This window comes from Stomoxys calcitrans, chromosome 4, assembly GCF_963082655.1.
Source record: "Stomoxys calcitrans chromosome 4, idStoCalc2.1, whole genome shotgun sequence".
In the NCBI taxonomy this organism is placed as follows: Eukaryota; Metazoa; Arthropoda; class Insecta; order Diptera; family Muscidae; genus Stomoxys; species Stomoxys calcitrans.
Window position 1 is genome coordinate 180603810 of NC_081555.1, and position 12472 is coordinate 180616281.

The 12472-nt window shown below is 36.7% G+C and overlaps 1 long non-coding RNA gene across 1 annotated transcript in view; it reads right to left on the minus strand.

Moving 5' to 3' along the window:
* Nucleotides 1–2599: 2599 nt before the first annotated feature.
* The window catches only part of LOC131997199 (uncharacterized), a 35954-nt gene continuing 26081 nt past the window's right edge, over nucleotides 2600–12472 (minus strand). Inside the window, exon 2 of the long non-coding RNA XR_009398114.1 lies at nucleotides 2600–3909. This is a non-coding gene — a long non-coding RNA (uncharacterized LOC131997199). The remainder of the gene's footprint in view (nucleotides 3910–12472) is intronic.

Genomic DNA, 12472 nt, shown 5'->3' on the forward strand with positions numbered 1-12472 from the left:
TAGACCTTTCCTTGACAGTAAAGGCAGTTGGAATAATTTCGTATGTGCACCCGCTCGGTGTAGTGTTCAAAGACTTGTTGTAGCAAAGATGTGCTCTGGAAAACCTCACCACAGCTTAGACAAGTTATATATCCTGTTGTCGCGGTAGCTCCTTCTCGCAAACGAAAATGAGTAGCATCACCTTGATCCAAAGCTGTCGTAGTTGGTGCTATGGAGGTTGTTTCAAATTGGTTGTTGCTGCTATATTCGCCTCGTAGCGGTATGTTATTGATGTGTCTAAAATTGGTATTGTTGTTCAAGTTTCCATTCTCGGCCATTAATCATAGCAAACCCCCTTAGAACAGAGGTTTAGGCTTCATCAGTTCGGCTTCTATCACAAACAAAGAAGATATCCCGACGAACGATTCAAAGCACCAACTTTTATATGACGTCTAGCTATCTCAGAATCGGCACAAGAACAAATCGCATAGCAGCTTTCTGTTGCTCATTACGAAGTTTCGTCAAACATTGTGTTCAGTTGGGATATCTAAGCTTAAGCGAGTGCGGATAGAATTCCAATTACGTATGTTGTTTGTGCTTTTTCCCACTCTATTTGTTTTTATGTTTATATTATATATGCTGTGTATTTTCTTCTTCACCAAGCGCGTCGACGATTGTCTCATAAGGGTGTAGTGGTGGGACACTGTGTCTGTGTACGCTTGTGTGTGTTTGAATAGCCTATACGGCCACACGGCAGCAGCTGGCCAAAGCAGCACGCTCGAATTTGTTGTAATCAAGGCAATTTTTGAAATCAATTTTCATTAACAAAACGATCAAAATTCAATAAAACTTCTTAAACCATTAGTAGAAAATAATCTCTTTGTCGCTTTTTATAAGATTTGATAAAAAATATTAACTTTTTCCGAGAAACTTGCAAAGAAAAAAACACACAGTCGTTAAAAGTCGATATGTATTTAGACGACAAAGGCGAACACAATCTTGCTGACGGCGTTACTGCACCTTACCGGTGACGCCTTTATTTTCAAGTGGACATCTTGGAAGTAATTTGATACTAATTACTCAGCGATCGCAAATAAACTGAATTCCAGCGCACCGATTTGCCGTAGAACATATTGTAAATTGTAGTACATTGAATTATTAAAGCGCGGGTCAGCACGGATATGTTTTGGGAGAACGACTCATTTCATTTAATTTTTCAAATTTCAACACAATTTTTTTTAATACGGTATTTTTGTGATTTATTTTCACTTTTAAATATCAATTTTATTCTTATCCATTTTTTAAGCAAGATACTTGATCTTTATTGTTTGATCTATAATGCTACCAAAGTTGTTTGAACAAACGACTCGTTTTATAATACATTGAAAACGACTAGTGTTACCTTTACAATATATAAGGGCAAAACGACTCGTTTGCCACAAAAACAATTCAATCAAAGCATGTGAGCCCAAAAAAAATGCCTAATTTGTGCTAAATAAACACAGCTCTAAATAATGTCAAAATGTAAAAATCTAAATTTTTCCAAAAAAAAAATTATAAAATAAACTAAATATTAAAGATCAAACAAGAAAAAATAAATCTTAACAATTGTGCGTCATAACATTTATGTTGAAGTAGGAAAAAATGCAATTTCTAAAACAACTCAATAAGTGTGAACGGTTGAGATGTTTTTCAAAACGAGTCAATGTAGACATGGCATAATTTAGGACTGTGTTTATTAAGCACATGTTTGTGCATTTATTTGGGTTCACATGGGTTGGATGACACACAGAAAAAATTATAGACCAATATTTGACTGATTAATGCCATGTCTTGACTCGTTTTGCTTATATCTTTATACATATACATATATGTAATGATGCACTATTGTTATGATTTATTTTGTCTTGCTTTATCTATAAAATTTGATTTTTGTTTTTGAAAAAATTCGGTTGTAATTTTTTGACATTATTCAGGGCTGTGTTTATTTAGCACATTTTAGAAATTTTTTTGGGCTCACAAGCTTTGAATGCCTCTTTATTGTGGCAAACGAGTAGTTTTACCCTTATACATTAGAAAGGAAAAACGAGTTGTTTTCAGAGCATTATAAAGGGAAAACCAGTCGTTTGCTCAAAAAAGCCTTTATCTGAAAAAATTTGTTGATTTTATGTCAAATAATTTTTTGACATTATTCGGGGCTGTGTTTATTTACCACAATTTAGGCATTTATTTGGGCTCACATGCCTTGATTAACTCGTTTTAAGGCAAACGAGTCGTATTGCCCTTATAAATTGTGAAGGAAAAAAGTCGTTTTCAGAGCGTTATAAAGGGAAAACGAGTCGTTTGCTAAACACAGCTATGATCTGAACATAGTATAAAAATTTTATTGACTTAAAAAAAACTTTTCAAACAAGGTGTTAATTGCTTCAAACATTTTTGACATAGAAATTCGATTTTCTTTTGTATCAATGCAAGTGATTGTTAAACATATTTTTAATTGAACGAATTAAATTGCTATTTTAAAGTACAAATTGTGCATTAATAACGATTATATCGAGGGCTTCCCGCGAAAATGGTGTATGCGATAAAATCAAAATTTTACAGGAGGCTGTTTAAAGAATAACATTTGATAGATGGACACAAGATTTATTATTGGACGTCTACTAAACCATATTTATGCAAACGAAAAATAATATTTTTAATATTTACTGTATAAAGTCTAGTACTGACCAATGCTGCCGTTTTTGGTAGGTTCCTATCTACCAAAATTGCTAGGTTTTTATTCCCTTGGTAGTTTAACCTCAAGTTTTGGTAGGTTTTTCCAACATAAAAAAGTACTTACTGAAAAAATCTTGTATTCGTTAAGAGTGCAGAAAAAAACCACGGATGTCGAGGGGCCAAATACTATTACAAGTGGTCTCACTACTTTAAGCTTCAGTAAGATATTAACTGTAACTTGTACGAGTGTTAAGGGATCTCTTCAAAATTTCGCAAATTCTGGGTAGAAAATGCGGCTTTTTTGCCATAATCGGAAAACAGGCCTATATGACAGCTGCATACCAATATGGTCAGATCTGGCCCATGCTCAGATGTTGAGAGGTCCATGCAATTCACTGCAACGGCAAAATGGGTAGTAAGAGCGCACTTCAATCGGGACATTTAAATAGGGAGTTCGCTTTATCCAAACTGACACGATTGTACATTGAAATCGGGTCACAAATATGACTTTATGGACACAAGATTTATTATCGGGACTTCTCAACAGACTGACGGACATGTCTCCATCCTTTATGAATAACGACGCTTCTGTACTTTGTAGCGTTGAAAAAGTACAATATGATGTGTTACAAATGGAAGGGCAAGTGGCTTACTTTTCGATGGTGGGTATAAAATCATATATCGCAGTTTTGTCTTGTAGGACATTTGGTAGGAAATAATTTTCTTGAGTGGCAACACTAGTATTAACTTCGATCTGTCAAAACGCATTATAAAAAAAATTGTGACGAAGAAACTGCGAACACAATAGTAGCGACATGTCGCTGCGCCAATATAAATTTCGCCAATGTAATTAAATGCTCACGAAAGGGGCGTCACACAACTCTGCTTCAATGCTGTTGTCTTAGTTGTTGTTCGACTTTTGTTTGTGTTTTGGAAAAGCCAAGGGTCCGTCGTATTTCGCAATATTTTATTAGGCATTTCGGTTCGAATGAAGTCAGTACTGGGCTTAACGGGATTTTATGTCGCTTTTATAATTGTTTGCGGTGACGCTGGAAGCCTAGTTTGTCAGCAAAATGGCGGTTATATCATCATGTTACATTTAAGTACATATAGTATTTTCGATCCACTTTTCTTGAAATTTGACACAGGTTTTTATTTACTTGGTAGAAATTTGCCAAAATCATTAAATCCAGCTTTTTTCGCTAAATGGTCCTAAAATATGAAGAAAAAATTTTTTGTTGTTGTAGTGGCTTGGAAAATACAAAAAAAATATATATATTCAAAATATTTAAAAAAATTCTTACGACAAATTATCCATATATAAAATTTCATCAAAATCGGACAACGAAATCGAGGGTCAGGCGTAATGGGTTTAAATGTTATCCTTAAAAATATTTATTGAAATTTGATATGCCCATCATTAAACTTATACGTCTTTAAGACTGGTACTATATTCGCTGTTCGCGATATTTTTAATCGATTACTTTTTTAGATAATAGATTTTAAAGCAAAACAAAAAATGCTGATTTCATTAAGTAGGACATTCCCTCATTACTTATGGTAAAAATTTAATAAAATTGTTATTTTATCATTGTTATTTAGGTAGTGTTTCAGTTATCGCGTTATGGGGTTTCAACGGTGAAACGAACATATTTCAAATCTACATTAAGTTTTTTGAATAAAGCTGATAGTGTAGGTGTAAGGTATTATTTACCTTACTATCTCATTCTTTCACATCACGGAAAAAATTAAAGACTAAGTTCAATTAGGAAATTTGCTGAATTTGGTCCTATGAAGGAGCTTGTATTATTGATTAAGAATTTTGCAATTTAGATTTATGAAAAGCTCAAAAATCCAATTAAAGTGGTTATTCACGTCATAAACCAATTATTTGAGAGTTACCCATTCTTTTAAGCAACTTTTTTTTACTGTTTTAATAGAAATAAATAATTTATATTTTTCATATGAATAAAAAACTGTTTATTGCATTGGATTAAATTGCGTATAAAACATGAAATATATTGTATAAAATATATATAAACTTATTTAATATTCGAAAAAAGAAGAAAAATTGTCGTTTCCATTATGGGAGGTTCATAGTTGCATTGATAATTTTTTACACTGAAATTCTATATTGCCTTAAATCATGGTATGTGAAAGGTAAAAATACGTATGTTTAACATGTTTTTAATAGAACGAATTAAAATTGTTATTTAATAGCATTAACGGTATGTATCCGTTTCTACAAAAAGCAAGATGATATGGTGTTCTCTTTCACACAGATGTAATCCGAACAGAAGTGCAAATTAGTCAAATATATGTACGCATACACCAGTAAATGGAAAAATAACCCATAGAACCATATTTTCATTTTGTATCCCTGTTGTAACTCGTTTAACAAAGCCAGACCGAATCTTATATACCCTCCACCGTGGATCGCATTTGTCGAGTTCTTTTCCCGGTATCCCTTTTTAGGCAAATAAAGGATAAAAGAAAAGAATGGCTATGCTACTGGAGATATATCAAGTTATGCTCCGATTCGGACCATAATTGAATGGAATATGGGAGATCATTGTAGAAGTCATTGTGTAAAATTTCAGGCAAATCGAATAAGTATTGCGCACTTTAGGGCCTCAAGATATAAAATCAGGATATCGCTTTATATGGCAACTATATCAGGTTATACATTGATTTGAACCATACTTAGCACAGTTCTTCGAAGTCATAACAAAAGACGTCATGCAAAATCTCAGCCAAATCAATAAGAATTGCGCCCTTTAGAGGTTCGAGAAGTCTAGACCCCAGATCGGTTTATATGACAGCTATAACAGGTTATCGACCGATTTAAAACACACTTACTACAGTTGTTAGAAATCACTACCAAACACCTCATGCAAAATTACAGCCAAATCGGATGCGAATTACGCTCTCTATTGGCTCAAGAAGTCAAGGCCCTAGATCGGTTTATATGGTAGCTATATCAAAACATGGAACGGTATGACCCATTTACAATCCCAACTGACCCACACTAATAAGAAGTAATTATGGAAAATTTCCAGCGGCTAGCTTTACCCCCTCGAAAGATAGCGTGCTTTCGACAGACAGACGGACGGTCGGTCACGGCTAGATCGACAAAAAATGTCGTGACGATCAAGAATATATATACGTGGGCTCTGAGACAAATATTTCGAGGAGTTACAAACAGAATGACGAAATCAGTATACCCCCATCCTATGGTGGAGGGTATAAAAAACAATGTTACACAGTGACCAACCTTGATTCTTTATATATTAAGCAATTGATTCCCACAAACACAGTATCGTTTACCAAGCAAGAGATTTTATTATGTTTTGATGTAGATAACGTCTTTAGAGTTTGTACAATTTCCATTTTCACCGCTGTCGCGTATTTCAACACAGTTTTACGCAGACAAATATATTAAAATATTTTACAAAATTGAAAAGAATATTTTAAAATGGCGTCTATATTTTAAATAAAACGCTAAACCCCACTTTTTTGCGTTGACAAGGATAACAATGTGACGCCGTCAATTCTTAATAGCCTCCTTTGTGTGGCATTAAATTGATACTCAAAGGTATTAAAAGTACTTGCCTTTAACACAACTAAAGTAATACCAGCCAGTTTTGGCAGATACTGTCTTGTAATCCTGTCCTAAATTTTAATATTCAAGCCAGAGATGACAAAATTAATTCAAAGATGCCCAATTTCTTAAGGAAGCCTTTCCTTTGTTGCAAGTTTTTTCTTAATATTACAGAATTTTTATTCTCACCACCGAAGGATGGGGGTATATTCATTTTGTCATTTCGTTTGTAACACATCTAAGTATCAATTTCCGACCATATAAAGTATATATATTCTTGATCAGCGTAAAAATCTGAGATGATCTAGCCATGTCCGTCCGTCTGTCTGTTGAAATCACGATACTGTCTTTAAAAATAGAAATATTGAGCTGAAACTTTGCACACATTCTTTTTTTTGTCCATAAGTAGGTTAAGTTCGAAGATGGACTATATCGGACTATATATTGATATAGCTCCCATATAGACCGATCGGCCGATTTAGGGCCTGAGACCCACAAAAGCCACATTTATTATCCGATTTAGCTGAAATTTGGGACAGTGAGTTGTGTTAGGCCCTTCGACATCCTTCGTCAATTTGACCCAGATCGGTCCAGATTGAATATAGCTGTCATATAGACGGATCCGCCGATTTAGAGTCTTAGGCCCATAAAAGCCACATTTATTATCCGATTTTGCTGAAATTTGGAACAGTGAGATGTTTAGGCCACACGACATCTTCCTTCAATTTGGCTCAGATGGGCTCATATTTGGATATAGCTGCCATATAGACCGATCTCTCGATTAAAGGTTTTGGGCCCATAAAAGGCGCATTTATTGTCCTATGTCTCCAAAATTTGGGACAGTGAGTTTTGTAAGGCCCTTCGACATTCTTCTTCAATTTGGCTCAAATCGGTCCAGATTTGGTTTTAGGCCTATAAAAGGCGCATTTATTGTCCAATTTCCCCGAAATTTGGGATAGTGAGTTGTGTTAGGCTCTTCGGCATTTTTCTGCAATTTGGTCAAGATCGGTCCCGATTTGAATATAGCTGCCAAGATCGGTCCCGATTTGAATATAGCTGCCATATAGACCTATATCTCGATTTTAGGTTTTGGGCCCATAAAAGGCGCATTTATTGTCCGATGTCGACGAAATTTGGGACAGTGAGTTGTGTTAGGCTCTTCGACATTTTTCTGCAATTTGGCCAAGATCGGTCCAGATTTGGACATAGTTGCCATATAGACCGATCTCTTGATTTAAGGTTTTGGGGCCATAAAAGGCGCATTTATTGTCCGATTTCTCCGAAATTTGGGACAGTGAGCTGTGTTATACTCTTCGACATTTTTCTGCAATTTGGCCAAGATCGGTCCAGATTTGGACATAGTTGCCATGTAGACCGATCTCTTGATTTAAGGTTTTGGGGCCATAAAAGGCGCATTTATTGTCCGATTTCTCCGAAATTTGGGACAGTGGGTTGTGTTATACTCTTCGACATTTTTCTTCAACTTGGCCCAAATCGGTCCAGATTTGGATATAGCTGCCATATAGACCGATATCTCGATTTAATCTCGATTATAAATGCGCCATTTATGGCCGATTTTATTGAAATTTGACACAGTGAATGTTAGGCCTTTCGACATCTGTATCGTATATTGTTCAGATCGGTTTATTTTTAGATATAGCTGTTAAAAAGACCAATATTTTGTTATACACAATTGAACAATGACTTGTACTTATTAGTATTTGGTCTTAATCGAAACATATTTCGATATAACTGCTGTGGGGCATAAGGTATGCGTTTAAACCGGACTTTGACGAAAGGTGGTTTACATATATACCCGAGGTGGTTTACATATATACCCGAGGTTCGGCCCGGCCGAACTTAACGCCTTTTTACTCGTTTCAATTACGATCGATGATGAAATTTTTGCATTTTCAATTAAAAAAATAATTGATTCAATAATTTTTTTTAATTGTTTATTCGATATTTCGTCTACCGAATAAAGAATCAAATATATATACAAAAAAATACCTCGAGCTCGAATATTCAATAAGAAACTAATGCAACCTTAAAATGGGGCTCGGTTTGCTATTAAAATTCAAATCCGAAATTAGGCCACAAATTTAGTGTACTCGTATAGCGAGTTAAGATGATGGAAATCATCTTTACTTTGCAGATTCGCAATCATTAGCACAATCGTGCGATGAAGGACAGAACTTTGTTAACTATTTCTTGAAGGGGTCTTAAGAGGAGTGTTTTGAATGTAATTGCACAAGCAAATGTCCCTAATTGTGGTGGTTAAATTTCTTAATGCGAAGATGTTTCCATGTAACCAAGCATTAGTGGCTCGAAGTCGAACAGCGTTAAATGTATTTCGAATATTGATTGCAAATTTTGTATTGTATTGCATTAAATCATAAACAAGGAGGGAAGTATTTAATTCGATTCATCTGTGGTTACCCTAAAGTACTCAAATATCGGTTTAACTTTGTATACTTCCTCCCACTTGTTATTGTGGTCGTTTGTTTCGTTGTGTTTGTTTATTTAGTTTAATGTGGCATTTCATAATCTCTTCCCACTCTTCTGAATCAAAGGAAGCGGAACACTTGATCGAGTTGCTCGAAAGGGGGCGTCAAAGGACACACCGCATTGAAGGGCAAGACATTATCAGCCTGACAAGGATTTAGTATTTATTAAACTTATCCAAAAGTTTTTTTTTCTTTGTATCAATCTGGAGAAACGGTAGTTGTTTCTTGTTAACCGGGCTTTTCATTGTCATGACAGCTCAACAATGGAGTTTACAACAATTATCGGAGGCTATTCACTCTGGTCTCTAAGGACACGGAGGGGAGAGAGAGATTTTGAGGTCACCCATGGTGGTGGCAGTGAATGAAGATGTTCGAAGCTGGTCAATTAATGGAAAAGCCATCTGTCGTTTATTACGATTCTTGTCAAAATGTTATTGTGGCAAATTTGTTTGAGAGTCCTCCTGTGAGGCCCAACAACCCACTGGAACAGAATGTGCAATTTCTGTGGTTTTACAAATCACTGGCGACCACACATCCAAGAGGAATTTCCTTGACGTATTATTGCTTGGCTCCCGCATTGAGCAAATGAATGGAATTGAAAATCTCTTTGAATTCGTTTAACCTTTCTCTTTGGGGTTTGTTCGATGCCCCGAAAAACATCCTCATTGATAGACAATAGCGTGAAACGGAACAGAATGCTAGCAAGGAAACGAGACCATCACCACCACCAACATCACCGTCGCAATATTTGGCGGTGTTGGAACAGCGTGTAGTCTTTTATAATTTACAGCATGTGGCATGTGTCGAGTGCTTCTTGTTTGGCGGATTTGGTTTTGCTGCTGCTGTTCTGCAAAGTGAAATGAATTCCACCGAGACCCGGAATGCGACCAAGCATGAGAGTTAAAAGGTAATACAAAATCTATTAGTGTTTCAGTTTCCTTTTCGCCAGTAAACAATAAACCCTCCCACTGGCCCAACAGGCACACAGACAGACAGACAGAGAGGAGGACAAGACACATCTATGCAAACACCATACTTGTTCATACAAGCATCGAAGAGCAGTGTAAACATGTAATTGGAAACCTGTTGGTTGCTTCATGCTTCCCATTCGAATAATGCGGCCTGTGCGAAACCAAACGCTACGCAATTCACAAATCCGAGAACGTGGCTTTTTTTTTAAAAAGACGTTGAACAGTGGTTAGAGTGGAATTTAATGCAAACAAGTGAAAGCGTACAAAGTTCGGCCGGGCCGAATCTTGGGAACCCAACACCATTGATTATGCTAAAAATTTGTGCAAAATAAATTAAGTTGAAGGTCATAATTTTATTCTACATACCATACTTCGGTCAAACCAGCAAAAAATTAAACTTCTAGGAACCGAACAAGGATGATGGAGAGACCGCTTAACATGAGAGCTTATTCAGTTTATAGACCAATTTAGACCGTACTTGGCACAGTTGTTGGAAGTCGTTACAAAACACTTTGTGAAAAATTTTAGCTAAATCGCGCAAAAATTGCGGCTTCTAGGGGCTCAAGAAGTCAAATCGGTAGATCGGTTATATCTAAATCTTAACCGATATGGCCCATTTGCAATCCCCAACGACCTACATCAATAGTAAGTATATGTGCAAAATTTCAAGTTGCTAGCATTACGCGTTCCACCGCTATCGTGATTTTGACAAACGAACGGACGGATATGGCTAGATCGACTCAGAACGTCGAGACGATGAAGAATATATATATACGTTATTGGGTATATCCGTCTAAGACCTTGGTAAAGGCAAATTATAATTGCCTGTGCATGAGTTTCCAGCCCCTGAGAAGTGTTAATTATTATATTACTCAGTTAATAACATGAAATGATTAATGGTAATTTGTTACTGCCCGGTTTAATATCCTAGGTTCTAGGCGGTCGCCTTGTGGTAGAAATATCCCCAAACTATATATCTGCCACTAAGCATAATCTTCCCCCTGACATGTAGCCAGTCTACAGGCGTTGACAGGCTATCGATATACTCGACTCTGGTAACAAAATTTATTGTTAGAACAAATTTCATTGTCATTCGGTCTTAATAGAAAACTAGCTCTACCGGGCCCGCTCCGCTGCGCCTCTTTTACTTTATATGGAACAAAATTATCCTTTGAATATTTATTTTCGACAATTAAAGAGCTTTTAGCGAAATACCATGCTACGAAAATAGTATATGCATATCGCTTGACTAACAGTACAACAATAAAAGTGCTTTTATCTGAATTCCATATGATATTTTTTGGACCACGAATTCACTGCGAGGGGTTTAATGCCAATCCAAAAAGACTTTATTTCCGCCCGATATTCTTATGATGTCCGATTTAGGATTGTTTACGGGGGTGAGGTGGTCCCCTAGGTACTTGGCCCCCTATCAGCATGGTGCTCTCTCAAGTACCATTTATTTAAACCCGATATTGCCATTGGTTAAAGTAGAGTTTATAGGATGAGGCATCTCCCAAACCTTGACCCCAAAGTTGGTTATCAAATTAGATTTCTAATCTCAAATACCTTTCATTTGAGCCACATATTGGCATGGTTGGCAAATGTTTACCCTTTGGGGGTTTTTGGGGAAAGAGCGGTGCCCCAAATACATGGTCCCACATTTAGATAGTCGTATTCTACTCCCAAATACCATTATTTGAGCCCCATATTGCGATGGTCAGTAAATAATTGCGGTTTGTGGTCTATTTTGGGAAAGGGATAGACCCCGAAAAAATTGGTCCCGAAAGTGAATCAATTTCAAGCTCTACTCTCCATTACCTTTCATATGAGGCCCACATTGATATGTTCGGTATATATGCCCGATTTAGGAGCATTTAGGACATGCGGTGGTCCCCCAAACACTAAGCCCTGAAAATATAACAGCAACGTGCTCTATTCTCATGTATCTATATATCATTTATTTGAACCCCATATTGGTATTGGCCTCGAAATTAGATATGAAATTCGTTTTCTAATCTCAAATACTTTACATTTAAACCCCTTATTGCAAAAGTCACCAAATATGTCTGGTTTGGGGTATGGGCCCCAAAAACTATCAATATCGAGCTCCAATGACCCAATTTATCTTGGTGAGCAAATACGTCCTATTTGGGGGTTGTTATCGTGGTAGGATGTCCCCTAGACAGTTGGTCCCGAATGTTGATATAAGCTTCGTGGTCTACTTTCAAACACCTTATAATTTGAGCCCCTTATTTTCATAGTCGACAAACATGACCGGTTTTGGGGTGTTTTGGGGGTGGGGTGGCCCCATAGACACTTTCCCGGATATTTGTATCAAATTCGTGCTATACTCAAATTGCTATGGTCGTAAATTTGTCCTATTTGGGGATGTTTTGTGGGGAGGGACGGCCTTCCAAATACTTAGTCCCAGATTTGGATATCAGATTCGTATTCTACACTCAAATACCTTTTATTTAAGTCCCATATTGCCGTGGTCAGTAAATAAGTCCAGGTTGGGGGGGGGGGGGGGGGAGAGTGTATTGGGGAAGGGTGGGCGCCCAGAAACGTAGCCCAAATTTGGATATCAGATTCGCATTTTACTCGCAAATACCTTTCATTTGAGTCCCATATTGCCATGGTCGGTAAATATGACCGATTTAGGGGTGTTTTGGGGGTTGGGGTGGCCCCCCAAA